The sequence below is a fragment of the Elephantulus edwardii genome, unplaced genomic scaffold, assembly GCF_000299155.1.
Source record: "Elephantulus edwardii isolate Elephantulus edwardi_28Jun2011 unplaced genomic scaffold, EleEdw1.0 scaffold00014, whole genome shotgun sequence".
Classification (NCBI taxonomy): domain Eukaryota; kingdom Metazoa; phylum Chordata; class Mammalia; order Macroscelidea; family Macroscelididae; genus Elephantulus; species Elephantulus edwardii.
In genome coordinates, this window is record NW_006399764.1 from 24,534,325 (window position 1) to 24,560,541 (window position 26,217).

Consider the following 26,217-nt stretch of genomic DNA (forward strand, 5'->3'; position numbering starts at 1 on the left):
TGGCAAAGGACACACTGACAAAGAAGATTAATCAGAACTGGCTTTGACAAGCACTGTGGCATTTGGACAAGAACAAACTGGGAGGAGGGTAGAGAGAAAAGTGCAACAATGAATGAATGGAAACCCCAAATCTCTGTAAATGTTTATGAAAATTAATAAAATATAATTATAGAAAAAAAAGTAGTTGGCAATTAAATTCTTTTCTCTATCATGATGTTTTCTATTGGCACAACGGTGAGGATTTGTGTTTTCTTTATGCTGAATGCAATTCATATTGAAGGCTGTATTCTTTGATCTTCCGCCTCAAATTCTCCTCACTTTCAACAAGTAAGACCGTGCAATCTGCATAATGTAGGTTGTTTATGAGTCTTCCTCCAATCCTGATGCCATATTCTTCTTCATCAAGTCCAGCTTTGCATATAGATTAGATAGGCATAGAGGAAGAATACAACGGTGGCACATAACAAGTGGTGAGAAAGTTGAGCAATCTCTTCCCTTGTCATTTATAGCCTCTAAAAGTCTGCTGAAGGGTCAGCTGTGAGTCAGTTCTAACTTGACAGCACCGAACAGCAACAAGTATTGAGTTGAAGGAAGTTTGGTCCATGGTCAGTAGAGATATGTGGTACTAGATTGAAGTTATGCCTCTGTGGCAGCTCGCACCAACCAGAGGCTCTATGGGAGAAAGTCTGGTAATCTCTTATCTCATTTACAGTCTAGGAAACCCAATAGAGAGCCTGCTCTGAGTTTGTTCTGGCAGTGAGTTATGACCTGATGTTAAGAAATCGCTTCTTCCATTGGGATCAATGTGGTGTTTCATTTGCCACAACACCCATCTGTCTACTTCACTCAGGTGCACCTAAATCCTTTATGAATCAGTCACCTTGGATTTAACCATTGCTGTTGCTAATTGCAGTTGGATTGGTTCCAACTTGTGGTAACTTCCATATAACAGACTGAAACCTCACCCTATCCTGCACCAACTCGGGTATGCTTAAGTCCATAGTTGTGAGCCCACTTCATGGAGTGTTTGTCTTATTCATTCACTCTCTACTTTGCCAAATGTGATGGCCTTTTCTAGTGATTGGTCTTACCTCATGATGTGTCCAAAGAAGGAAAACAAAGTCTCACACTCTTTACTAGTCTAAGGAGATTTCTGGCTGTACTTCAACCAAGAGGAAGTTGTTGGTTCTTCTGGAAGTTCATCGTCTACTTACTCTTCACCAACATCACAATTCAAATGCATCAACTCTCAGCCGATCTTCATTTTTGGCATCCAGCTTTCACATTATTACTCTTAATTTCAAACAGAAATAAAAGTCTTAACCATCCAGCAGGCTCACTGTTGGTGAGGATGAGATGCTAACACACTAAGGAGAAAAATGTATGGATAAATAATAACTTTCAAAGTCATGATGCATTTTGAGTGTTTATTTTTGGGCCACAAAGATGGATCATGGCGTTATCACCCTCTCTGATCTCAGCTTGACTTAGTACTTGACATACAGCAAATGTGGTATAATCCCTTTAATATGTTCTTTCTTTTCTCAGCAAGAGTCTGCACAAGTTGCTTGAGAGCAGAGCACTGATCAAAAGTGGCAAATGTCATTATCCTTGGCAGATTACTAGGGGTTCTGCAATTAACAGCAACATGAGTAAAAGTATTTTATGGACTTTAAAGTCAATGTGACTTGATGAAGGGAAAACATATTCATCTTGCCATAAATTAACTAATGGGCGACCCCTTCGCACTGAATACTTTGCTAAGGTTGCTCAGCAATGCTGCGGAAAGCGAAGCAAATGGAAACATGAGATAAATCATCTGTCACTTGCAGACTCCACTCCTGTGAGTTCATTAGCAAACTGTTTAATCAGCACACTTGCATCAGGATCCCTGGGTTGAGTGTGCATGAGTGTAAGTAAAGAAAGAAAAAGTGGTTTTCCTTTAGCATTTACAAGACACCAGAAATGATCCCATGTGGCAAGTTAGATTGTGAGAAAGGTGTGTGAAAACTAGATTAAATTGTCATTTTCATAGTTAGATACCATGGAGTCAACTAGGACTCATAGTGACCCCATGAGTGACAGGGGGAACCTTGTCCTATCCTGTGCCATCCTCACAATCTCTGTTATGCTTGAAGCCAACAGAGTGCTTGTTGTACCGAGCCACTGGATTGCTGTGTTATGTATAGTTACGTCCTAACTGAGCCATAGCTGACCCTCCAGTGGGTTTTCATTGGCAGTAAATCATATGAGAGGAGATTGCCCAGCTTTCTCCTGTAGAGCAGCTAGTGGATTTGAACTACAAGACTTCAAACTTCGTAGCAGCATAGCTTCTTACTACTAGGCCATCAGAGCTCTCTCTATCTAGTAAAATTTACATGCTGTTGGTTGTGGTGTTGTTTTGAACTCAGAGCTGACTCTCCAACAGGTTTTCAGTGGTAGCAAATGGCGTGGGAGGAGATTTGTCAAAATCATGAACTTTAAACTGACTGCCTAAATGTTAGTGTCAAAAAGGCCAAACACATGGTGTATGAAATGCTTCTCGCTTTAAAATCCTAACTCCCACTGGACTTTTAGGAGTCCTGGTAGGAAAATGTGTGACATGCTGGGCAGCTAACTGGGAAGTCCACAATTACAATGCACCAGCCGCTTCACAGGAGAAGAAAGGTGGCTGGAAAGCACATAAAGATTTACAACTGGGCACCAGCTGGTTGGGGCTTTGACTGAATGTGTGGAATGAGTAAGTAGAACTATAAGTGAAATATTCATACTTGCAAGGCAAGACCTGATAGTCATGGGAAGGAGGACTTCCATGTCTCCCATATCTGAGAACAGTTACTCTACAAAACTGTTGTCATGTATTTTTAGTTGTTAAGTGCTGCTGAGTAGAGCACGACTCACAGTGACCCTATGAACAGAAGATCTGAACCCTGGTTTTATAACTATCATTGTTTCTCTAATATTCACAGAGTTTCCAAAGACATGCTAGTTAGGAAGTGAATGCCAATCCTGCTCCCAAACCAGTCTTAATCTGTGGGCTCCACTAAACACTGTCCACCATGTATAATGATTATGACATTTGGCACACCAATGGCACAGCATTCAGCATCATAGCAAGTTACTTAAGTACAGTAAACTGACAGACCAGTGCTGTACCACTTAGAAGAATGTTCATCTCAAACACAATTAACAAAATGTTTCCAGCCCACAGTTGCTTGTTAGCTAAATCCAGTAAATCCAATCAGTTCACACATGATTGTGAATAAAATAAAAACTACCGAATAGTTTACACCTGACTTTCAAGTAAAGCAAGAGCAGCTACCCACTAGAATCCAACTGCTTCACACATGAGTCTCACATACATGATATATTACTATACAAAGAGCTCTGGTGGCATAGTTGATTGCGTGTTGTGTTGCTAACCAAAAAATTAGTGATTTGCATTTAACAGCCGCTTCTTGGGAGAAGATGGCCAGTCTCCTCCCATGAAGACTTACAGCCTTGGAGACCTGATGAAGGGTCTCTATAACACTGGACTGAATTGGTGGCAGTGAGTTGGGTTTGGTGTCATTTTACCTACAGATAAATAAACATAAGTTTTGCTAGAGATATGTGCTTCTCCTTCTTCCAGCTATTCATTGGAGAGGGACACTGTGCTTGGAAAAGTGGAGGGACAGCAGAAGAGAGGAAGACTCTCAACAAGAGGGGTTGACACAGTAAATGCAGCAATGGGCTCAAGTGTGTCAGAGATGATGCGGACGGCACAGGATAGGACGAAGTTCAGATCTGTCGTTTACAGGGTTGCGTCTAACAGCAACAATCCTTCGCTCTATATTGCAGAGTGCTAATCCTGCAAACTTTATTTCCAGGTTTCTTTTCCAACCAGATTCTAGGTAGATTTGGAAGGAGGTCCTGATGGCAACAAGAACCTGAGAAAAGTAGGAGATCCACGCTATTTCTCCTCTGTGGGTGCTTCAACAGGTGCGGTTTCATCTCCTCCCTGTTTCCAGCCCCCGGTTGGCTGTCAATCCCTGTAGAAGGCAGCCCCCTATCAAGAGGCCAAGCTTAGCTCATCATCTCCGGCTCTTTCCCTTTGTGTCTTGAGTCCTGTGTGTGGAAATGGCTTCTAACTTCGCTGATATTTTATTTACTCAGCCAAGAGGTGCATAACTTACTACTCAATTTCAATCTACACAAACCCATCCCAGGATCTTTTCTACATCTTGGTATTTAAAACCCTGAAGAGAACTATCTACTTTAACAAAGCACGTTGTAGGTAAGAGGACAATTGGGTGTATATGTGTGTGTGCTGCTCTGTAATTGACTTTGAGGACCTGTGTCCTGTCATAACTGAATGTCTTACACAGAGAAAATTCCAACTGTTGATTGATTTAATGATCTCTCCTGCTACAATCTTCAACACCAGATAACAGAGCATCTTCTAAGGAGGCATAGACTTTTAAGTCCCCCATCCTTCACCTCGTAGCTTGTTCTGGGAGCTTGGGACGTTCCATCCTGCACTCTCTATCCTCAAATCACCAAGAGCCGATAGCAAATGTCATCATGTCTGGGAGTGTCTTTCTGTCAACCAGAATAAACAGCATTTTCTCATCTCCATCACTTGCTGCCCGTATCTCTACTTGGCTCTGAGTCTGCCTTGTATGTTAATATTAGCCTTCCCAGTGTCTGTCTGCCTACTCTCTTTAGGATTTTCTTAAAGGAAAGAAAGTTGATTTTCTTCTCATCTTCCCAGAACTGACATGCTGGTTAGAATACACTAGTAAATGTTTTTAGAATTAAAGAAAAATTCTATAAAAGAATTAATCAAGAACCCACATGCTTAGATCATTTTGAAACAATATTTCTGAATTTGGTAGCTGCTAGGAAGTGGGGTACATTCTGAAGAAATCTGTTGAGGGTTCAGCTTTGTACTTGGCAACTTCAGACTCTGATTTCCACCACGTGTTTGCTGCACTTGGCAATGGTGGGTCGTAGCCTCCTAAAGTCTTGCTAGGTTGTCTATGATAAAGCTTGATTTGTATTTCTCCCAAGAGTAGCAAGGGTTAAATTAGAAACACTTTATGAACATTTGCCCAAACAAGTTAATGGGACAAGCCACGGTGGAACTTGGCACACTTTGATGAGTAGAAGGAGGGGAATGGTGAAACAAGGGTAAGTTGCATAGTGTATCTCCGATAGCTGAAAAACAGCTTCCTCTACCAGGCTTGTCAGGCTAGGATGGCAGTGTGTGGACTTGAGCGTAAACAAAAGAAAGATTTCTAAACACAAAATGTTAAGAGTTTTAAATTTCAACACCTGAAATGAAAAAAAAAAAGGATAGTGTTTTCTTTTAAATAGAAAGCAATTCACAGAATAATTTCAGCTTTTGAAAATAGAGTTCTATTATTTCAACTCAGCACCGTTGATGGAGAGGAGAATGAAAGAAAGGTAGAATGTCTCATCAACAAGGAGGTGTGGGGTTAGGTGTTTACTAATTTCTAGTTTTTCCCACCCCCCAACTATTGTTACCCTCCTAAAGCAGCAGTGAGACTGGGGCTTCTAATCAGTTCACTGGGGTTCAGCCCCTAGCTGAGAACTTGCAGCTCCACCTAGAGAAACAGAATCAAAATGTATTGAGCAAGATTCCAAAGTGATTCTTCTGTGTACGTAAGGATATCTGTAAGGAATCTTAAAAAACGCACCTGGGAATCTTGTTAAATTGATTCCAATTCAGTATATTTGGTGGAAATGCCAGTTCTCAGCAGTGGGCTGAAGTGGAATGAACAAGTTCAAAGCCCCTGGACTGAGGGTGTGTAGGGAATTGCTGGCATTTTCCAAGGAGGAGCAAGTTAAAATGAAAAAAGGAAAAGTCATAGAAGTAAACCACATGGTGCTTCATGAAATCTTTTTTTTTTTTCTGGCCATGACTATAACACCTTAAAAACACCATCTCATTAACATCTCTAGCATTTGGGGTGGGGGTGTGTCTTTGTAAATGCCTCTAGTTTTAAGTAGTCTGGTGTGTCAGAGTATATTAGTGACCCTATTAGAACAGTAGACTCACCTTAGATAAGTGCTGTCAGCCCAGGCAAGGCTGAGAGAAGATTGTGGAAAATAGATAGGGAGCCTGTATGAACTAAGTAGTAAAGAGGGTCAATTATTCTGCTTCCGTGGGTTGTCAGGTGAGATTAAGGCCTCTGATCTTTTACGTTCACCCACCAGTGTCCTCTGCGACACTTGCTTTGTTGTAATTCTGTCAGATCAGATTTTTCTCTGTATTTTATGTCTATAAATTAGAGATAACAGACAGACCACTATGAGCCGATTACTCCCATCATCATCATCTGATCTAAGAAACAAAGTCAAGACATTGACTTTGGGAGTCTCCAATCTTCCCTTCTCCCTCTTCACTGTCAGTTACTCCTGCTGTGGAGGCTTAAATATTGCTACATTGCACAAAATTGTGCCCAAGTCTTTCAGATACCAGCACGGGCATCCATGGTGGTTAGGTTTCAGTGCAGGTTCCAGACAAAGATAGACTAGGAAGAGCGATATACGGAAATTAGCCAATGAGAAGTCAATGGAGCACAACAGAACACTGTCAGATCTAATGGCTAGAAGATGAGGTCTCTGGGTGGGAGGACTCTGCAGGGCAGATACAGTCATGTATTTAAACACACCAGTGATCTTGAACATGTGCAGGGTTGGGACGTTTTATTCTGTTGTACAGAAAGTTGCCAACAGTTCGAATGAACTGGATAACAATTAAATTAGCAAACTTCCCTCCCATACATGTCTGCCTCCCATTCATAAAGTGGTTGCATGGGAAGCCTTTCCTTACCATGATAATAACCTAAAGGATAGATTGAAAACACCAAGAGTGTCCCTGTACTCTAAGTAAATTGATTTTCTTTATGTTTAAGAAGTGTTTGAGAGTGAAATGAACCTCTTATTTCAGACAGGGGAGGTGGGGCAGACATTCCAGGAACATGTAATCAGTGAATGGGATGGTCCAGATGCTAACAATGGTTCTCCAAAAACAAAGATCTGAAAAGTCACAACCGCTTACAAACCACAGGGTGAGTAAGTCCAAAACCATTTGCCATGACATTGGCTTTGTTGTCAGCAAACCTCAGGCCACTTGTCCTTTTGATGTGTTTGCAGTTAGTTTGGGGGTGGAAAAGCATTGCGCAAAGTCTGTTAATAACATGGGTGTGTTCTATGGAAAGAAAACCTCAGATGGAGAAAACAAAAACTCCCAGCGCCATTGAGCCAATTCTGACCTCGAGTGACCCTACAGGACAGAGTAGAATTGTCTCTTAAGGTTTCCTAGACTGTAAATCTTTACAGAAATAGACTGCCGTATTCTTCTCCTAAGGGTTTAAAGAACAGATATTTCAGTTAGCCCAATGCTGAATTCAAACTATTGTTAGGTGCTGTCTAGTCAAGCAGAGCTCATAGTGACCCACGAACAACATACCTGACCCTTGTCCAGTCCTGTGCCATCCTCATAGGATGGACACATTCAGGCCCGTTGCTCCAGTCACCGTGTCAGTCCACCTAGATGAGGGTCTTTCTCTCTTTGCCAAACCTTCACCTTTCCAAGCATGATGTTCCTTTTCCACGGAATAACCTCTTCGAGCCCAAAGTATGTGGGAAGGATCTTCACCATCTTTGTCCCCAACAGCACGCTGGCTGCACCTTCTCCCAGGTATATCTGTCTGTTCTTTTGGAAATCTATGGGATATTCAGCACTCTTCTCCAACACTACAGTTCAAGGGCAAGTGATTATTCAGACCACCAAAGAAAAAACCCAAAGAATAAATACTCTCATCCTTATGCAGAGAGTGCTCTGGTGGCCTAGGGGTAAGGCGCTATCCTGGCAACCCAAAGGCACTTGGTTTGAATCCTCCGGCTGCTCCCAGGAAAAAGATGGACAATCTGCTCCTGTGGGGTTGCCTCTGAAAGTCTACAGGAGGGTCTATGAGTCAGTTCCGACTTGATGACAATGACAGAGAAATCTGTGTCCAACTACAGAGCATCAAATTCAGCATCTCTGAAAATGAGACAAGCACTGATTTACCATGTCATCGAAACAAACAGTTGAATAGCCTGGATAAGATTTAGATTGTATACGTAGGTTTGGGGTTTTTTATACAGTGGGGGGCGGGGTGGGGGCGTGGGGGGGTGAAGGAAAGGCTTTTTAAAATTTAACCCTGGAGGAGGATGGCATGTTGGAAAAGTGGTCATCATCAAAAAAGAAGGAGGCCCTCAGTGTGACACAGTGACTTATAGACTTGACAAGTAACTTGTTAGAATACATACAATTGATAATTGTGAAGCTGTCCAATAGATGGTTAAACAAAAATGAGTTTAAGCAGAGCAGAGAGTGTGAGAATGGAGCAGGACCGGCAGCCTTTGCTTCTGCTGTACACAGGGCTGCTAGGAGTAGAAGATTTCACATCAACTAATATTCAATCCAAGAAATTCTTGCCAAAATCCTTAGATTTCTTACTGAAGAACTATAAAATCATATTCCTATTGACGCCTTTTCTTGACTTTGTGGGTAATTTAAAAAAAAAAATATCTAATGAGTTACCTTTTTCCAGTGGACAGGAGATAGTCACCCAGTTCGGACTCTTAGAGAGATGTTCACAAGATAGTTTTTAAGATGGTCAAAGCTGTGCAAAAGTATTTTTAAAAATTTTGTGGTGATTCAAGCATCTGATTTTAAATTAAACTGAATCCACCAATAGTGTTAGAGAGCAAAAAATATTTGTGATTATTTGCTGTAATCTAAAGCCTAGTGCTTGTGTTTGGACAGCTTTATGGACCAAAAGATTGACTAGTTGTAAGACTCAAGTGGAGAGAATATTGTTATCCAGCAAACCTCAGCAAGGCTGAAAGTACACTTTTCATTCCATTTTAACAGCTGCCTGAGAAGACATATGGTGCGGGGGGTGGGGGGGGTGGGGGGGAGGAAGGGAAGGAGGGAGGGAGAGGGACAGGGAGAGAGGGAGAGAGGGAAGGAGAGAAGGAGGGAGGGACAGAGGGAGAGAGGGACACAGAGAGAGAGGTAGTGGAGAGTATGAAGGAGATAAAAAAGAAAAGTAAAAGACAGGGAAAGGACTGCAGAGTCCTGCAGGCTACTCCGTAAGTCCTTTTCCTTTTGTATGACTTGTTGTTGCTGTTGGCATCCAGTTGGAACTTACTCATAGCTGACCTTCAGGCAGGTTTTCAGAGACAGTAAATCACACAGGAGACTATGGCTGGTGGATTTGAAATGCATGCCTTTGGGATTGATGTGACAGTATAAACACTATTACTTATTAACTGAAAAGCATGTGCCTCCACAACACACACTTACACAGAAAGGAATAAAATGGATGAAATGTTAGTAAGGGAGAGTTTTCCACATGCTTAGGAGACTATTGACTGAATCCAGTTAGTAGCAGTTGTTAGAATAAAATAATTTCATTCCAATGTACTTAAGCAGTGTAGACTCATCAATAAATGAGTTATAAAGAAAAGTAGCTATTAACTAAGTGGAAACTCCCGATGGGTAGATTCAAATTATCTTAGATTTTTTTTTTTTTAGAATTTCAGGGTTAGAGGACTCCTTAAGAAGTAACTTGTTAAAATACATAGAATTGATTATTGTAAGACTGTAGATTGTTAATAATCAAGTTCAAGTTTTACAAGCTGTTTCTGAAAAGATCCTGGTTTTAATGGGAAACAGTGTGTAAAAGAGATGTGATTGAGAAATCAATGTTGCCAATCTTGTTTCTCCTGATTAATTTCAGAGGACTTGTACCTCCACTCTACAGGTTGAATATATTACTTAGCTGCAACAGTACTAAATCATTTCTAACCTGATCCTGACATTACCTTGCATAGCCTTCCTCATTGAGGTCTAAAACCAAACTTTGTAAGATTACATTTTTCCAACTTCTGGATCTGTTCCACTTCAATTCAGGGAAGGTACTAGCCCTTTGTGCCTGTCACATAACCCCGAAGAAATCTAGGAACTCCTGACATACCAGATGGGTATCACTGACTTGATCCTGTATAGTTTGGATTTGTAACATTCAACTCCACCAATAATTATGGAACTTCATCTACATACAGTCATTGGTTCCGGGGAATACTTAAATGAAGAAAACATGTCTTTGACCTTAAAAACCTAGGAACTTAATTATGGACATTCCAGGAGCAGCATAAGCTAATATCCATATACATTGTGATAAATAGTGTATAAAAGATTACAAAGCACTTGTAGGAAAGCAACCGAGGGAACAATGAAACGATACTATGTAAAATTATTTATTTATGAAGAGAAAGAGAAATTAATTAATTCAGATCTCAATGTCCATGAAATGCTTTGCTTACTTATGTTGGATAGAGCGTATGTCCTTTTTTTTTTTTTTTGGCAGAAAAGTTAGCAAACTGCAGCTCACCCAGCCCAAGAGGAAGTTCACAATGCAAGTCCTGGCTGCCTCTGCAGAAATGTTCTTACCCTGTATCAGCTAGAGCAGAAGGAAACAGCTGGAAACTGAGGGAAAAAATATCAGCAGCCCTTATGGGCTAAGAAGAATTGCCAAGGGTTTGGAGGTGTGTTCCTCTTAGCAGGGATGCCTTTTCTTTGTGGTTTTGTGTAAGACCTTAACATAATAAATAATAACAGTTAAGCTTACTGAGTGCATGCATGTCATGTATACTACTAGCCTTTCATTGTAAAATGGAATTGGCATATATTGGTTCCAAATTTGGAGATGATTCCACCATAGAGTAGATATTATTAGCACCATTTTACAGATGAGAAAAGGTAGGAGTAGCATAGTTAAGAAAATTATCCATATACAGAAGATTCAGGGACTGAATTTGGGTCTGTATGACAAATGCGCTTTCCATTGTGCAAAGAGGTTGAGATGATTATTACACAAAGAGAACTTTCCTAGCTGTGCTTTTCTGTCATCCATTACAAAATTCAAAAACCAAGCAAATGAAAAACTAAGCTTGCTGTCATTCAGCCCCTTTCAAGCTCCACTGACTTTCCAAAGCTATACATTATAACCGGAGGAGAATGCCCTTCTAGGGAACTTCTTGGATAGCACAAATGGTTAATGAAGTTAAATGCTAATGAAAAGGTTGGAAGTTCAAGTTAATCCACAGGTATTTTGTAACAAGAGCCTTGTGACCAAATTCTTTTAAAATCTGACACTGAAACTCTGTGTAGCTCAGTTCTCTGACACACACATGGGGTTGCCATGAGTGGTAGGAAAGGGTAGCAAAATTAGACTAAGCACTAAAACACCACCACCAAATCCTGTGCTGGGTGGGTTAATATTCTTTGCCCATCTTCTTCAGTAAGTGCTTCGTGTCTTCTTCACTTTCTGCAAGCGTGGTCATCTGCATACGGCACGTTGCTCAGGAGTCTTCCACCCAACCTGATACCACATTATTTTTCATATAGTTTCACTTCTCAAAATATTTGCTCAGCATTCATATTGAAAAGATGTGGATAAATGATAAAACCTTGACCGTGGTATTTTCAATCATTTCATATGCATGCAAAAGTTGAACTTTAAATAAGGAAGATTGAAGAAGAATTGATGCCCTTGAATTGTGGCCTTGGCAAAGACCGTTGACTATATCCCCTGGGCTGCCAAAAGAACTAGCCAATTGGTCTTGGAGGAAGAGCAGGTGAAGTGCTCCTGAGAGGCAGAGATGCTGAGACTTTGTGTCACATATTTTGGCCATGATATCAGGCAAGGCCAATCTTTGGGGAAAGACATCATGCCTCGGGAGTAGAGGGTCAGTGAAAGAGAGGAAGATCTTCAGTGAGACAGACTGACACAGTGACTATAAAAATGGGCTTGACCAAGGATGAGACTATGAAGATGACACATAATCAAGACAGGGCAAAGTTCCTGTCTTGGTATTTCTAGGGCAGTTATAGGTCAGAGCTGACTAGATAGCATCTAACAATAAGAGTAAATCTCCACTCCTCCTGGCAAATACAGACAGGTTTGGGCTGTCAGGGAGTCAAAGCAAATACCATGAAAATAAAACTGTATACAAACAATCAAAAAATAAAGAGCCAAAATGTTTTAAAATACAGAGTTTGAGTCTTCTTGCACTTCTGGATATAACTTCATAGAAGAAAGATAACTGGTTTTATTATTATGGTTCCTGTGGTTCTTCTAAATAGAAATGTTCCAGATGAATGATAAAGTCCCCAAAGTGAATATTAAATACGTATGTTTTCCTGTATCTTATAAAAGAAAAGCAAGTCCTCAAGTGCCTGTCTGGCTCCATTCTCTGAGTCTCTGTTTCATCAGGTAAAATGTGAAAGAATAAATGAAATGACTACATTCTAGTTCTAACACTCTTTTAACACGTGCAAATTACAGACCCACTGCTTCTATCGTGCAGTGACTCTGGTTTCTCTGATCAATAAATTTGGAGTTTTGCCTTTCACTTGTTACTGTGCTTCGAGTGAAAGTGTACAGAGCCGGCTGCTATTCCATTCAGTCAGTCACGCGTTTGCTTTTCTGCTATTGATTACAGTCCCCACAACGAACTTGCATTCGTCTCACTATGTCTCTGTGATTCTTATTCTATTCATCCTTCTATCCACTCCCTTTCTGCCTTCTGACCTTTCTACCTGGGCAAATGCTGTGCTTCTGATAGTGTGTGATTGATTGTTCTAAGGACTGTGTACCTGCCTGGTGGTATCATTGACATTTGGGGTATAATTTTCCTGCTGTTTGGCTAAAACTTGTGCCACCGGCGTGAGTTCAGTTGCAGGCTTGAAGAACTGCTCAGGGACATTGTCTTGAGGGTTCCATCAATGTCAGGCTGTAAGCCTGACCATTTTGATGGCTTTCAATTTTGTTTTACTCTTATTTTCAGTCTATCCCGGACACTCTGTTGTAATGCCTTTCATAGTGGTTAGCAATGCCGCCAGGAACAAAACAATGTCTCCTGGTTGTGGAAATTGAGGTTCAAGAGGTTTATTAGTGCTGTGGGCTCTGATTTATTAGTTATGGGGAACTCTGGAAGCACAGTTTGTAGGGAGTTTTGCTTCTTAATCAAAAGTTACACCTCTCTGGTGATTTGAATCCATCAGTGATTCCCTGGGATTTGGAAGGACAATCTCCTCCTGTACGATTTATAGCCCTGCAAACCCAATGGAAGGTCATGATATGAATTCACTGAGCTATAAAATCATTGTTTCTACGTGTCTGTGATTTTTCTTCATTCTTCTTGGCTCCAAGGATCAACCTGAAGGATATTATACAGAATAAAATGAATGAATCACACAAAGATAAATATTGTATGAGTCTGCCATTAAAATCCACAAATTCTTATCATTTATATGTATCCTTGGGACCTAAATCTTTGTGGAAAAATGGAGCCAAAGGATAAAAATGACATAGGTTTGTGGCAGATTCATTGTCAACAATTTTGAAATAAAGTCATTTTTAAATGTCGTCATTGAGTACAATTTCCATACCATCCATTGTCGTCTCTCAAGTGTCCAGTCTGATTAAGTTTTGGCACATGTATAATATATTACCACAAGAAGACAGAGAACAGATGCATCACCTTCAGAAATTCCCTGACGCCTCTAGGTAATCACTCTTTCCCCCCCTTTCTCAGCTCTATCTCCATTGAAATGCTTTCTACCACTACAGAGCTACTTGCTTTTCCTAGAATTTTATGCAAATAGAACCGTATGTTGTTCGGTGCGGCGGAGTTGACTAGGAATCACAACGACCCTATGAACAACAGATGAGAACCTGGCTCTAGCCTGCACCATCCTAAGGGACTCTGCCATACGCGCCATCCCTGTGTGACAGCCACTGTGCCAATCTATGTCTTTACAGGTTGTCCTGGCTTTTGCTGATCCTCCACCTTTCCAAAAATGATGTCCTTTTCTAGAGCCTGGCCCCTGATAACAACACACTCAGATTATGAAAGAGTTTCATCATTGCTGCCTTTCCAGGGCACCCTGTTTGCCCTTCCTCCAAGGTAGATTTGTCCTTTGGGACACAGGATATTCAATACTACAAGTAACCATACATTCCTCTGGAAACGCTATGAACTTTGAGAAATGATGGTAGTTATAGAGAGGATTCAGGTCTTTCGTTCATAGAGTCACTATGAGTCATGCTTGACTCGACGGCAATCAACAACAACAACAACAACAACATATGGAACTATATGGTTTATATTATTTTTTAATCTGACCTCTTTCATTCAGTCACATTATTTCCAGTTCTACTCATGTTGCTACATGTCAAGAACTCATTCTTTTTTACTGCTGTGTAGTACTCCATTACATGGATATACCATAAATTTATCCACTTATCCGTCGGAGGTGACTGAGTTGTTTCCAGAGTTAGAATATTTCTTACCTTTAGTTTTAAGAGATGTTAGCCCCTCTAGCAGAGAAGTTGCTAGTTTTCATTGATTTTTTCCAATTGTGGTAGAATTATCATGGTTATGGAGCTGGAAGAAGAGAGTAGTTGGGGAATGGGAGCACTCTTAGCTAAAAACAACGGCGTCTGTAGGATTGATGTTAGCCTGTGTGATAACTCACAGCGCCCTCACCCCCTGGCCCTACCCTAGGGAGCCTCTCCTGCATCAGACAATGCAGGATCCTCAGTAATGTTCAGAATCAGTTTTAATTATAGAATAACATGTGATATGTAATCATCAATTGCTTACAGGTAGTATTTATTATGTAATGTGATACTAAAGACAAAACTGGTAAAATCTGTAGAATTAGTTGTACCATGCCTTTTTAATTCTTTCTCTTTTTCCTCCATTAATTACTACTTTGTTCTCAAGTTTATTGGCATAGAGTAATAAATGTTAATTCCCACAATAGTATAGCTAAAACACCAGAAAATGTTACAAAATTATTGACTTTATATAAAACATCAGCAGCATTGAAAACTGTAGTGCATGCTTGTAGCTAGCACCTGCGATGAAACAACAAGATGTGAAATGTCATTGCGAGTGAATAATAATGGCAGCTTTGACTTAATCATATTAGAAAGTTTGAAAAGCAAATTAGCATCATTTCTAGCCCTATGCATATGTTGATCCATGTAAGCTGTGCTTAAGAAAACATTTTTGTTGTTAAAAGTACATTCATATTTTTAGAAAAAATAAATTTCTGCTAAAACAATAAATGAAGTTTTATGGTCATTCTGGTATCATATTCTTAGTGTTTATTCCTCCTGTCCAAACAACACTACAAAACCACTGCACTGAAATCCCACAGACTCACTAGTCTTACTTGTGGGTAATTCTTTTGGAAAAAGCACTTTGTAATTTTCTGTATGTCTGTAGTTCAGAAATGGTTGTATTTGACAATCTTTTTCCTATCAATTATTGATTCTGGGCTTACAGGGGAGAAATAGAACTATTTACTTGGTCATTTCAGAAATTCAATTGATTTTTTTTTATTGTGTTGGATATTTTTTCTGACAAATTATACAAGGAGTATGACAATTCTTACTTGTAAGAGGTCTTCCATTTAAGAAAAAACATGGGCTCTGTGCCCAAGACAAAGCCAGAGCCATTCATACCTGAGCAACCACTGAGTTCAAAGAGGGAATATATACTCCTTCAGGGAAAGAACTAAGGACAGCATCAATAGAAGGACCACTATTTGAACTGTGCATTAAAGGGTTGACAGGATTTTAGCAGATCCTACAAGCAAAGCAGTGGCATAAGTATGAAACTGATCGGAGATTTCTTTCGTTTCCCATCCCGGTTTTAAAGTTTAAAGGTAGTACATGAATACATTTGCAGCAAAAGAAAAGAATCTAATAATACACTTGTTATTGAAGTACCACTGTTTCCCTATAACAAGAAACTTTCTGAAAACACAAAATGGAGTGAATTAAAATATAGATGGATCTGGGTGATGGGTGGGCAGGAAGAAAAATGCAAAAGTGAATGAATGGAAATCCAAAATCTCTGTAAATGTTCATTAAGATTAATAAATTTGAAAAAGGGATGGGGGAAGAAAACATACACCCAGGTACAAAGAAAAGACCAGAAAATTTTATCAACATCAAAAATCTACTATTGTCTTCTAGTTTTATAGTGTCATCATAGTGAAAAATTGAGTTAAGAATATGTGGAACTTCTTTATTATTGTTTTTACACATCTAAAGATTATTATTATTACTGCTGTATTACTGCTGCATTTTTTGTATTTTTTAAATTTTATTTTGAATCTCTTTATTCTTAAAATTTTAAATGAACCTATTTTTCTCGCAAATAAAAAGTTTAACTGGAAAATAATATATAGATGGATCCATTAAAAAGGAATCTACGGATGAGCATTTCTGAAGGACAAAGGCTTGAACAGAGGGGCCTGGCTAATACAGGTTAGCAGTAGCCTATGGTTTACCACCTGAGGAAATTGGTGGAGCTCCCAGATTAAAACAGACTTGGAAGCAGGTGTGGCGTCCACTTCCGAAATAGCTTGCCTCTGGAAACTCTATGAACTTAGAAAAACAACGCAAGTTACACAAGTGTCCAGGTCTTTCATTCATAGGGTCTCTGAGAGTCACCTACGACTCGACAGCACTTAACAACAGCTGTCAATCTATGCCCTTGAGTTGATTTATTAGTCAAGGAAGATCAAATTATGCTGTGACAACAAAAAACTCCCTGGTGACCCCCAAATGCTCTGGCTGCCGAGTCTGTATGGAGTTGCACTTCTGCTCCAGTGGTAGCTCATCTCTGGAGATTCGAACGCCTCAGTGGCTCCACAGTAGGAAGAAGGGCAATCTCCTCTTTTGAGTCTGAGGTACGTCCTCCAATGGTCCCAACCAATGAATTCTCTTGTCTAACCAGCCACCATGTGACTGATTAATACCATCAGAAAATGCAACATATCTGGGCCGTCTATGAAGCAGATGTTGAGATTTCATGAGCAGCTTTCCAGGGACAGTATCTCCTACTTAGGGAGCTCTGGTGGCTTAGTGAGTGGTAAGGAATTGCGCTGCCAACGCAAAGATGTAAGGTTCGAATCTGCCTGCTGCTCCACGGGAGACAGTTAATCCCAGGTGATTAACTGTCTAGGGAAATTCACTGGAGGATCAGCTAGGATTGGTTCCAACTGAATGGTACATAACAACTGTGTAAGGCTAGGTTTTTAGTGGAATATCAGTGGTGGGAAGTGCAATGTCATTTATGTACACCCTTTTCATGAACAAAGGAGACATTTCTGGAAAATGTAAATTATAATAACATAAATAATAATAGCTATGAATAGATATACTCATTTATCAATGCATTCTTTTTTTGTATGTGTAAATACTGTCACAGAAATTATTATACTGGTGATGTCGCGTTTTCTAATCCATTAACAGTTGCAAGTCATTCTCATAAATTAACGGAATTTGAAGGAGTAAATATCACTAGGCATCGTTAAAATATTTCTCATTATTTTACATATGCTCTTTCTACATTTGTGTATCTCAAAGGAGCCCAAAGACTACCAGGAGTAGGGATTCAGTCTTTCTGTACTGTGAATTTAAAAATGTTGGCATGTTCAGGCATTAATTTGCCAGCAAAACTGGGTAATCAGGTCCTTGTTTATTCTTCTAGAGTCCAGATAATAGGTTGTATTACTTATTTATTTCTTCTTCCAAAAGAGGCATGAAGACTCGCTATGATTCCAGGAAAAGTTTGGCTAAGATTGCGGGTTTAGTGAAGGTAAAAGCTTAGTCCACACTGGGCTAACTTTCACAGCTTTGGGATTATACAAATGGACAGAAATTAGCATTACAAGTATAATTTAAAAATCTCAATTTCTATACTTATATACTTCACAAATACAAGACTTATTGCAAATATCAGGCCTCTCACAATTTCTTTTCAAGTCAGTTTAACAATCAGAGATAGACTAGTCATATTTCTTGTTCCAAACATAAACTGGTTATCTCCTGTCACTGCCCAGGCCTAGCTAACTTTATTTTGGCCCTAACACTTGTTAGCTTCAAAGGGCAGGGATGGAGTTGTGTTATTTCATTGCTATGAACACATGCTAATGGCTATGGTAAGCAGAGAACAGATCCAAATTTTCAACAAAATGAGGAATTCAAGCAGTAGAGTAGAAACGAGGCTTTCTTAAAATCTTTGTACATCCTCAACATGATCTTATACACACCTAATGTGCAATGGTTGTTGTTAAGTGCTGTCGAGTCATAGGCGACTCATAGCAACCCTGTGAATGAAAGACCTGAACACTTATATAACTTCCATCCTTTCTCCAGGTTCATAGGGTTTCTGCAGGCAAGCTATTTCAGAAGCGGATGCCACTCCTGCTTCTAAAATGTGTGATTAGCCTTTCCATTATAGAGCAGCTTAAATTTTAATTCAGCATCACTTAACAAAATCATCTTGTTGTTTAGTTTATAAATATACACTCAATTTCTAAACTACCATCTAAAAGACAGATAAACATCTATGCCCAAGTCTAGTCTACATATCATGGGTAGATAACGTTGTTGTTAGGTGCTGTCAAGTTGACGACCTCTCATGGGGACCTTATGAACAACAAACAGATCCATACACTGTCTTGTCCTGTGCAATCGTCACAATTTCTGATAGGCTCAAGCCCATTGTTACAATCACTGTGTCCACCTACCTTGTTGAGGGTCTTTCTCTCTTTCTCTGACCTTTCACTAGTTTTAGAATATATCCACAAGAAGATTTTGTTATCATGAAAAGTAGCAACTAATTGTTATCTGTGTACACAAAGAGAGGCATATGATCACTCTCGAAGACAATGCCATGTCACAAAATGAGGAAGCATTAACAAGACCAGTTGCCTTCAAGTCGATCCTGAGTCATGATGACTCATGTGTTAGGACTGGAGCACTTTTCTGTTTGAGCCACCCAGGAACAGCAATGAAGCATGAGTACTAATTTAATACATTAACTATGTATATTATTCTCTTTCCAATAAACTCCACTGGCACTTGACAATGACTTGGAACCTGGGTGTCTCAATGCTAAAAGACAACTCAGAGTTTAACTAGTCCACTTCCTTTCCTTTACAGATAGAGAAGTAGAGATGGATAAAGAACAGTGCCATGATCAAGATCATTCAAAATGATAGAACTAAACATAAAATCACTCCTTTTTCGAAAAACATTTCTTTCTTTCTAATAATGGAAAAGTAACATATATAAAGGGAGACTTCCATTTACTTTGGAATTACTTTAGAATTTGCCCCACTGTCTCTCTTACAACCGAGCCTGATGTGTTGGGTAATTGCCTACGAAAAAAGCACAATGTGATGTGAGAAGATTCCAAGGTCTTTGTTCTTTTTAGAGTTTTATATGTTCTAAAGCCTTTTACGTCAGATTCAAAATAGAACAGCAGAGATGTCTTTCTGATCATCATACAGGACAGAATGAGTTCTTCCTAATCCAATTTTCCTTTCTTTATCCTTTTCCCCATTGTCACAAATCATAAAGAAATGATGACATAAATGATAGAGTGTTGGACAGAGAGAAAGTGTTCCCTCTTATCCGGCAGCTCATCTAAGCATCTATAACTTATTGGTTAGGTCATCAGTTTAAAAAACACACAGTAAGAGAAATTACAGGAAATGTGCCTTCCAGGTGGTTAATGCTGCTTACAGAATTGAAAAGATCATATTTCCTGTGAACTAAAATGCTAGGAACAACTAGGTAACAGAAGCGGCTATGCTGTGAGAGGGTCTTTATTTTAGGGGCAGAGAGTTCTCATAACTCCTTTAATGAGAAGACAGTCATTGGCTTGAGATGAGGACAGATAAGAACTGCTTCCACCAGCAGCCCAATGGGACTTGGTGACTCTTTTGACCTCAGCTATCAATATGATGGCAGCTAGCCATTCCCTCAGCTTTGGCCTTCGTGTACAGGTGGCAATAGGACAATAAAACAGTTGGGGCACAGGTTAAGATGCCCGTGGCAGAATTCGAGCCACTGTAGCCTAGAGAGTTGAGTAATCAAAGCGGTAGTGCAGCATCTGTGAAGTCAGAGCTGTGGCCCTATTCCAGAACGTCGGAATTCAATTCACTTCCCAGAAACACAGTTTGATCTTTCCCTCATCAATTTTCCAGTTGGAACAGGTTCATGTGGACCCCTCAACTTCTGTGGTAACAATATTCAGATTCTGGTACATTTTCTCTCAGAAAGTTGGACAGTCACATTGTTGTGATGTGCTGTGCCGACAACTGCAACTCATTAATTAAAACCACTTTCTCAGTTTATAATAAAGTAATGAACACATTCTCTCAACTTTTTTTGTTATTTCATTGTCTCATCTTTAAATAATGTTATGGAGTTAAAATAGTTATTGTTTCATACATTTAAAAACCAGGTGAACCTTATTCTTTTGTCATAGTTCCTCATTTCTGTCTAATTCTGGTACTACCAGATTTCTGACAGGAATTTATCCCTGAAATGACACATAGGGCATCGTGCGTATGCTGCCATTGTCCCATTATATAAAAAAATATATATATAATTTGATCTTTCACTTTTTATTTTGTCAGTATATAAGGTGATTCTTTTTTCATTCTTGACTTAGAACTACAATGGAAAAAAAGAAGTAAACATTGATACGGCCTCTGAGAAAGCAAGAACAGCCACGTTCTACTTGCTCTGCATTATGTCCCAGAAAGGCAGCTCAGGAGGAAAACATTGCCAGCAAAAGGGAGTTTTGATGTCGCGCTGTTGGGTTGCTTCCCACTGAAATATTTTGAAATCTGAAACTTGACTTTGCCATTTTCACGAGTTATTTAAAACCTCCTTCTGCACATTTGCGAATGATGAGGGTCTGAGGATGCCAAGAACCCACTTGAGCTACTGGGAGTGAATTCTTGTTCGAGAGTCCGCCTGTCTCCCTCTCAACATCACCCTCTCTTGGAGAATGCTGAGGCACTGTGTGGACTTGAGAGCTTTCTCATATTGCCTTCACTTTTCTTCTTAAAGAGTATGATTTCCTCTCCTTTTGGGACATAATGTTTACATATTAATTTCTACTTCATAGTCTGAGGACACAATGAACATCTATCTCTTCCTGCTTCACTCTTTCTACCCAACCTCATCAATCCATCTTCACTGCTGACGGGCCTCAGAAACTATTTCTAGCATTTATCTAGGGAAATTTTTCTGTTTTCCTGTTCCTCTGATGGTAGCTATAAAAGCAAGCCCTTCACCTGTGTACCTGCGAACTGTTTTCAGATGGAGCGCCTTCTGTTTAAATGTTATCCTTTGGTGTACAACTTCTTTATCTAGCTAACACCAGGTGTTTACCTACTCACAAGGAATGTGTCTCTAAGGGATGTTGCTATGAAGCCCCTCGCTGTGATGGGAATGGAATCCCTAACATCTCAAGCCCTTGAGTACTCAGTCCCTTCTCTTTTTCTGAAATGTACCACCGCACATGCATTTTGATTGAATCTATATTGCATTCGCAGAGGGGTCACTCTGTCACCCATTATTCTTTCCTTTTTGAATATTAACTTATCCTCTGTCATTCTTCCAACATGTGTGAGAAATGTAGCTGCAATTATTGTAAATAATATCTCTCTCTCTCAGCGTGTAATGGGGATGTGGTCAGTGGTGGTGAATTGCTTCTTCTTTTTCTTTCTTTCTTCCTCTTCTCCCCACCCAACAGTAGCCCCCAAACATCCATTGTCTTTCTGTGGGTGGTTTCTTATGTTCAGTCACAGAGGACTGACATGTGCATGTCAGGTGAGCATGGCAATGTGTGTTTGATATTTAGTTTCCTTCTCTGACTTTCATGTCAACTCTGCAACGTTCCGACGACAAAAGATGTTTCCCAACTGCTGGCAACACAAAGATTCTTTGTGCTCAGACTCTGTTCTACTTACATCAGCATCAACACACAGTTTTTTGAGAGAGCCTGCGATGTCAGTCTTTACAAGGAGGATTTCATTCTTTGCCGATACTCCAGCGCCAAAGAGAAGTTACTGTGCTATTGCTGATGCACAGCAATGCTTTCAGTAGTGTGGACCTTTCGAGGCTAACAGCACTTTCTCATGCTGGAGCCCACAGAGGCAAGAGTCAGGGAAGACAGTCATGAATGAGCAGCCTTAAGGGATGAAAATTGGGCATCTTCTTTCATATCCTTTTAAAAAAAAAAAAAAACAAAACAAACAGCTATCAAGTGGAGCTTAATGAAAATAGAATGAGTGAATGTATGTGCTTCTAGTTCCCAACACATGGTAGCAGCCCTTCTGATCTCTCTTCCTCTGCTGTGAAAGTCAACTCCAATCTCACTCCCACTGGCTAGTTCATGGCATGATCATGCCAAACTTCTTCATTAGGGCCTAGCTGGCCCCCTTGTGTTGTTGGACCTCTCTCCACCCCAGAACTATTTCAGCTCCCCTCATCTTTGAACCCCAGACTCCACATTCATGTCTTTGGACTCTTCTTTTCTTTATCTGGAAGAATAAAATCTTAATATCACCACCATCTCATTAACCAGTTTGTGCCTACTACTATATTAGATACATCTTCATTAAAATTCTTAATTCTGTCATTTGATTGTACAGTTTCATCAATCCATAGTTTTATGAAAAGGATTTCCAAACCAAAGCTGAAAGGCAGACTGGGGCTTGAAGTGAGGAAGGGCTCAAGGGAAGGGCCATCCTCACCGTTGCCCGTGCTCAGAGGAGGTCATTACAGAGAGATGGAAAGTGCTTGAACTCCCTGGATTTTTCACATTCTACTTCCCACTCAACAGCCTGTGTCGATGGAGATGTGTTAAAGCTCTCTGATAATACTAGCCCTGGATGAGGGTTTTGGGATCAGGAAAGATGACTGTCCCAAATGTCAGCTTAGCACTTCATTTTTCCTAAAGTTAAAGCAGAGGGAAAGCTCCAAGGAAAAGCAGATCACATCTGTGGCTGCAGAGAGTGAAAAGAGTGAGCACAAATGTTACCAAGCAAATCCAGAAAATGTTTGCAAGCTCAGCAGTGTCAATGTTATTTTTAAGATTCTAATTAAGGGGAAATTTAATCAAGGCAAATAGAAAAGGAAGTTTTTCTGTGTTACATAAAAATGTGTGTCCGGTTCTCATTAAAGCTATTTGAAGACCCCCTTTCCCCTAATGGCTCTCAGCTTAGCACTCTGACCCATGGAAACTGGCTAAAAATGAAAATCAAGTGACCACCATGGAACTCTCTGGATTTTAAGCTTGCCATTAAACAGGGAGATTTCTGTCTGGAAAAGGAACTTAAGCTCCACATTTGTAGCAACTGCAAGGACACCAAGAGGCCTCCCGGGGAAAACACATCTAATTCTTTGCAAGCCATTTGTGGTCTGAAAAGTACAGGGTCCCTGTTCTGCATTTCCACACCACAGCCAAACCTGGGTACGCAGGATTGTGGGGACTTGGAAGGACTTGCAATCTCACCACCAGAGTGGACCCCCTTCCCTTGCTGCAGCAATTAGTTATCAGGCATGCTCCCACCCAATCCATTTCAAGCATTTTAGGAAACACACAATTTCTGAGACTCTTTTAAAAAAAAAATTCTTACTCCAGCTACAGCCTTGCTTTGAGATATTTTTTTTTTAACATGGCAAAAATGTCATTCCTACCTTCTGAAAGATTTGCAATATAAACATCATCCAAAGAGAAAAATTAAATTACCTCACTACCAAGACAAGCCTTAGTCCATCAATCGTTAATTGAGAAACTTTCCGCAATATTAATAAAAATGTCCTATCTCTGCCGGACAGGACACAGAGCAGTGGTTCTGATTCGACTATAACTTACATCAGCAGTGAGCCTTGATGTCTGCTATCTTACCCGTGCAGCATGGGTGTTATCTAGGATGTGAATTTCATTGGAAAGCCAGCTGTCTTGAAAGAGGGAGAAGGAATGAGAAAGAAAAACTAGCCTCAGAGGAGTAGCGACGTTTTCTTTCGTGAACTGTTCAGATTGGCTCATAAACAACAGGCGCCTTTCACGATCAGGCGATGGTGCTTGAGCAAGCCGTGCACATTTCTCATTCTCTGGAGATGCCTGCCTGGCCAGGGTGACCCCTTGCCATGTCAGTTTTGTTGCATGCCATCAGGGACAGAGAAGAGCTGCCTCACAGGGTATCTGAGCCCTGGTGGTCTATCTAGTATGGCACATGTGTTGAACTGCTAACAGAAGGTTCTGTTGTTCTAATCCATCAGCTGTTATGTAGAAGAAAGTTGGGGACCCTCTTCCCATAAACACTGATAGACCTGTAAAGCCAAAGGAGGGTTCTCATAAATCAGCAGAGACTCGAACACAATGAGTTTGGTTTGGGGTTTCAGTTTCAGCTTTATGGGAGGCCCCCTGGTGGCAGAGCTGTGATGGAACATGGCTATGAACGGAAAAGTTGATGGTTTGAGTCCAGCAGCCTTTCTGAAGACAGATGTGCTTCTGGGAAGATTTACAGCCTGAGAAACCCCATGGGACAGTTCTCCTGTGTCCTAGAAGGTAGCTGTGTGTTGGAGTCTGCTTAATGATAGTGGGTTTGATTTTGGCTGGAAATTGTACGTATGCAGACGGCCAGGCCTTTTCTTGAGTGGAGCTGGTGTCAAATTGCTGGCCTTTACTTAGCAGTTACGTACTTACCTATGACATAATCAGGGCTTTCCCTCCTGTCATTGTGCAGATAGCCAAGCTGGTTCTAGGGCGTGGAGCTCATCACAGCATGGCAATATATACTAGCCGATAGGGACCAAGGAAGAAATAGACAGGTGGCAATTCCTTTCGTTGTCTCTCGGGCTTTCGGAATCTTTGTTGTGTTAGGAATACAGCCAATCTCCCACTCCCTCAACGCGCCTCCTTCCCCTCTCTGACTAGAAAAGCCCTTGGAAGGTTGAAGGATCAATGCATTTCTTGTTTTTCTATCTATCTGGTTTCATAATTACGAGATCCACCACTATCACTGCTAAGACTGAGCTTGATATTGATTTGCCATCCGTGATGTGACTGACACACTCTAGGTTTTAGTGGATTGTTTTCAAACTCTTCATACTAAAGTCCCCTGAGCATTCTGATATTTCCTACATATTGCTATTTCCCCTCCCCCAAGTCACTTATGTATCAACTCAGTCGTTGTTGTTGTTGTTGTTGTTGTTGTTATGTGCTGTCGAGTCGTTTGCGACTCATAGCGACCCTATGCACAATAGCCCTAAACCCTGCTCTATCCTGCGCCAACCACACTGCCTCTGACACACCCATCCCGATTACCCCAGTCACTGAATCAATCCATCTCATAGAGGGTCTTCCCCTCCTGCGCTGTCCCTCCACCCTCCCAAGCATGATGTCCCTCTCCAAGGACCCGTCCCTCCTGGCAACATGTCCAAAGTATGTCAGACGAAGCCCCAGAATCCTTGCCTCCAAGGAGTAGCTTGGTTTAATCCTCTCCAAGATGAATCTGTTTGTTTTCCTGGCAGTCCATGGTACATTCAGTACTCTTCTCCAGCACCACAGCTCAAACGCATCAACTCTCCTTCTGTCCTCCCTAGTCATTGTCCAACTCTCTGATGCATAACAAGCAATTGCAAAGACCATGGCACATAATAATTCTTTGTAATAAGCACTCTGCTTATCCAATCTAACAGATTAAAGAACTGAGGCACAGTGTCAGGTGAGTTGCCCAAGATTTATTACCCAGTAACTGGCTATCCAGGCTTCCAATACTGCAGCTTGGCCCCATGTTGGGCTCTTATGAACCAAAGACATTATCCTTTGAGGCTTGTACTTATATGTTTGTTATCTCTTTTTCCTTTGCTCCGACCATGAGACATGGGATATACAAACATCAGATACGTGATGGTGAATCAGAGATATTGTTCAAGGTAGAGTCTCTATATAGTTTTACCACACAGGTAGATGCTCTACTGACATAGTCCTTGAAGTTTTCTAACTACTGAGTCATCTGACAAACTGATCCTATGTTCTTCTCTATTACTCCAACCTTTCCTCTCCTTTCTTACCAGTGGAAACCTTCCTGGGATAATCAAGAAAGCAAAAGTGAGAACAGCAATGTAATCATATCTCTTCAGACTAAACTGTTTCTAACCCTGACACTGAGTTATCTCTTCACAAACACTCTCAGTCCCTAAATGAAACCTCAGTGTTCTGTATACTAAACAGTGGAAAATGTAATCA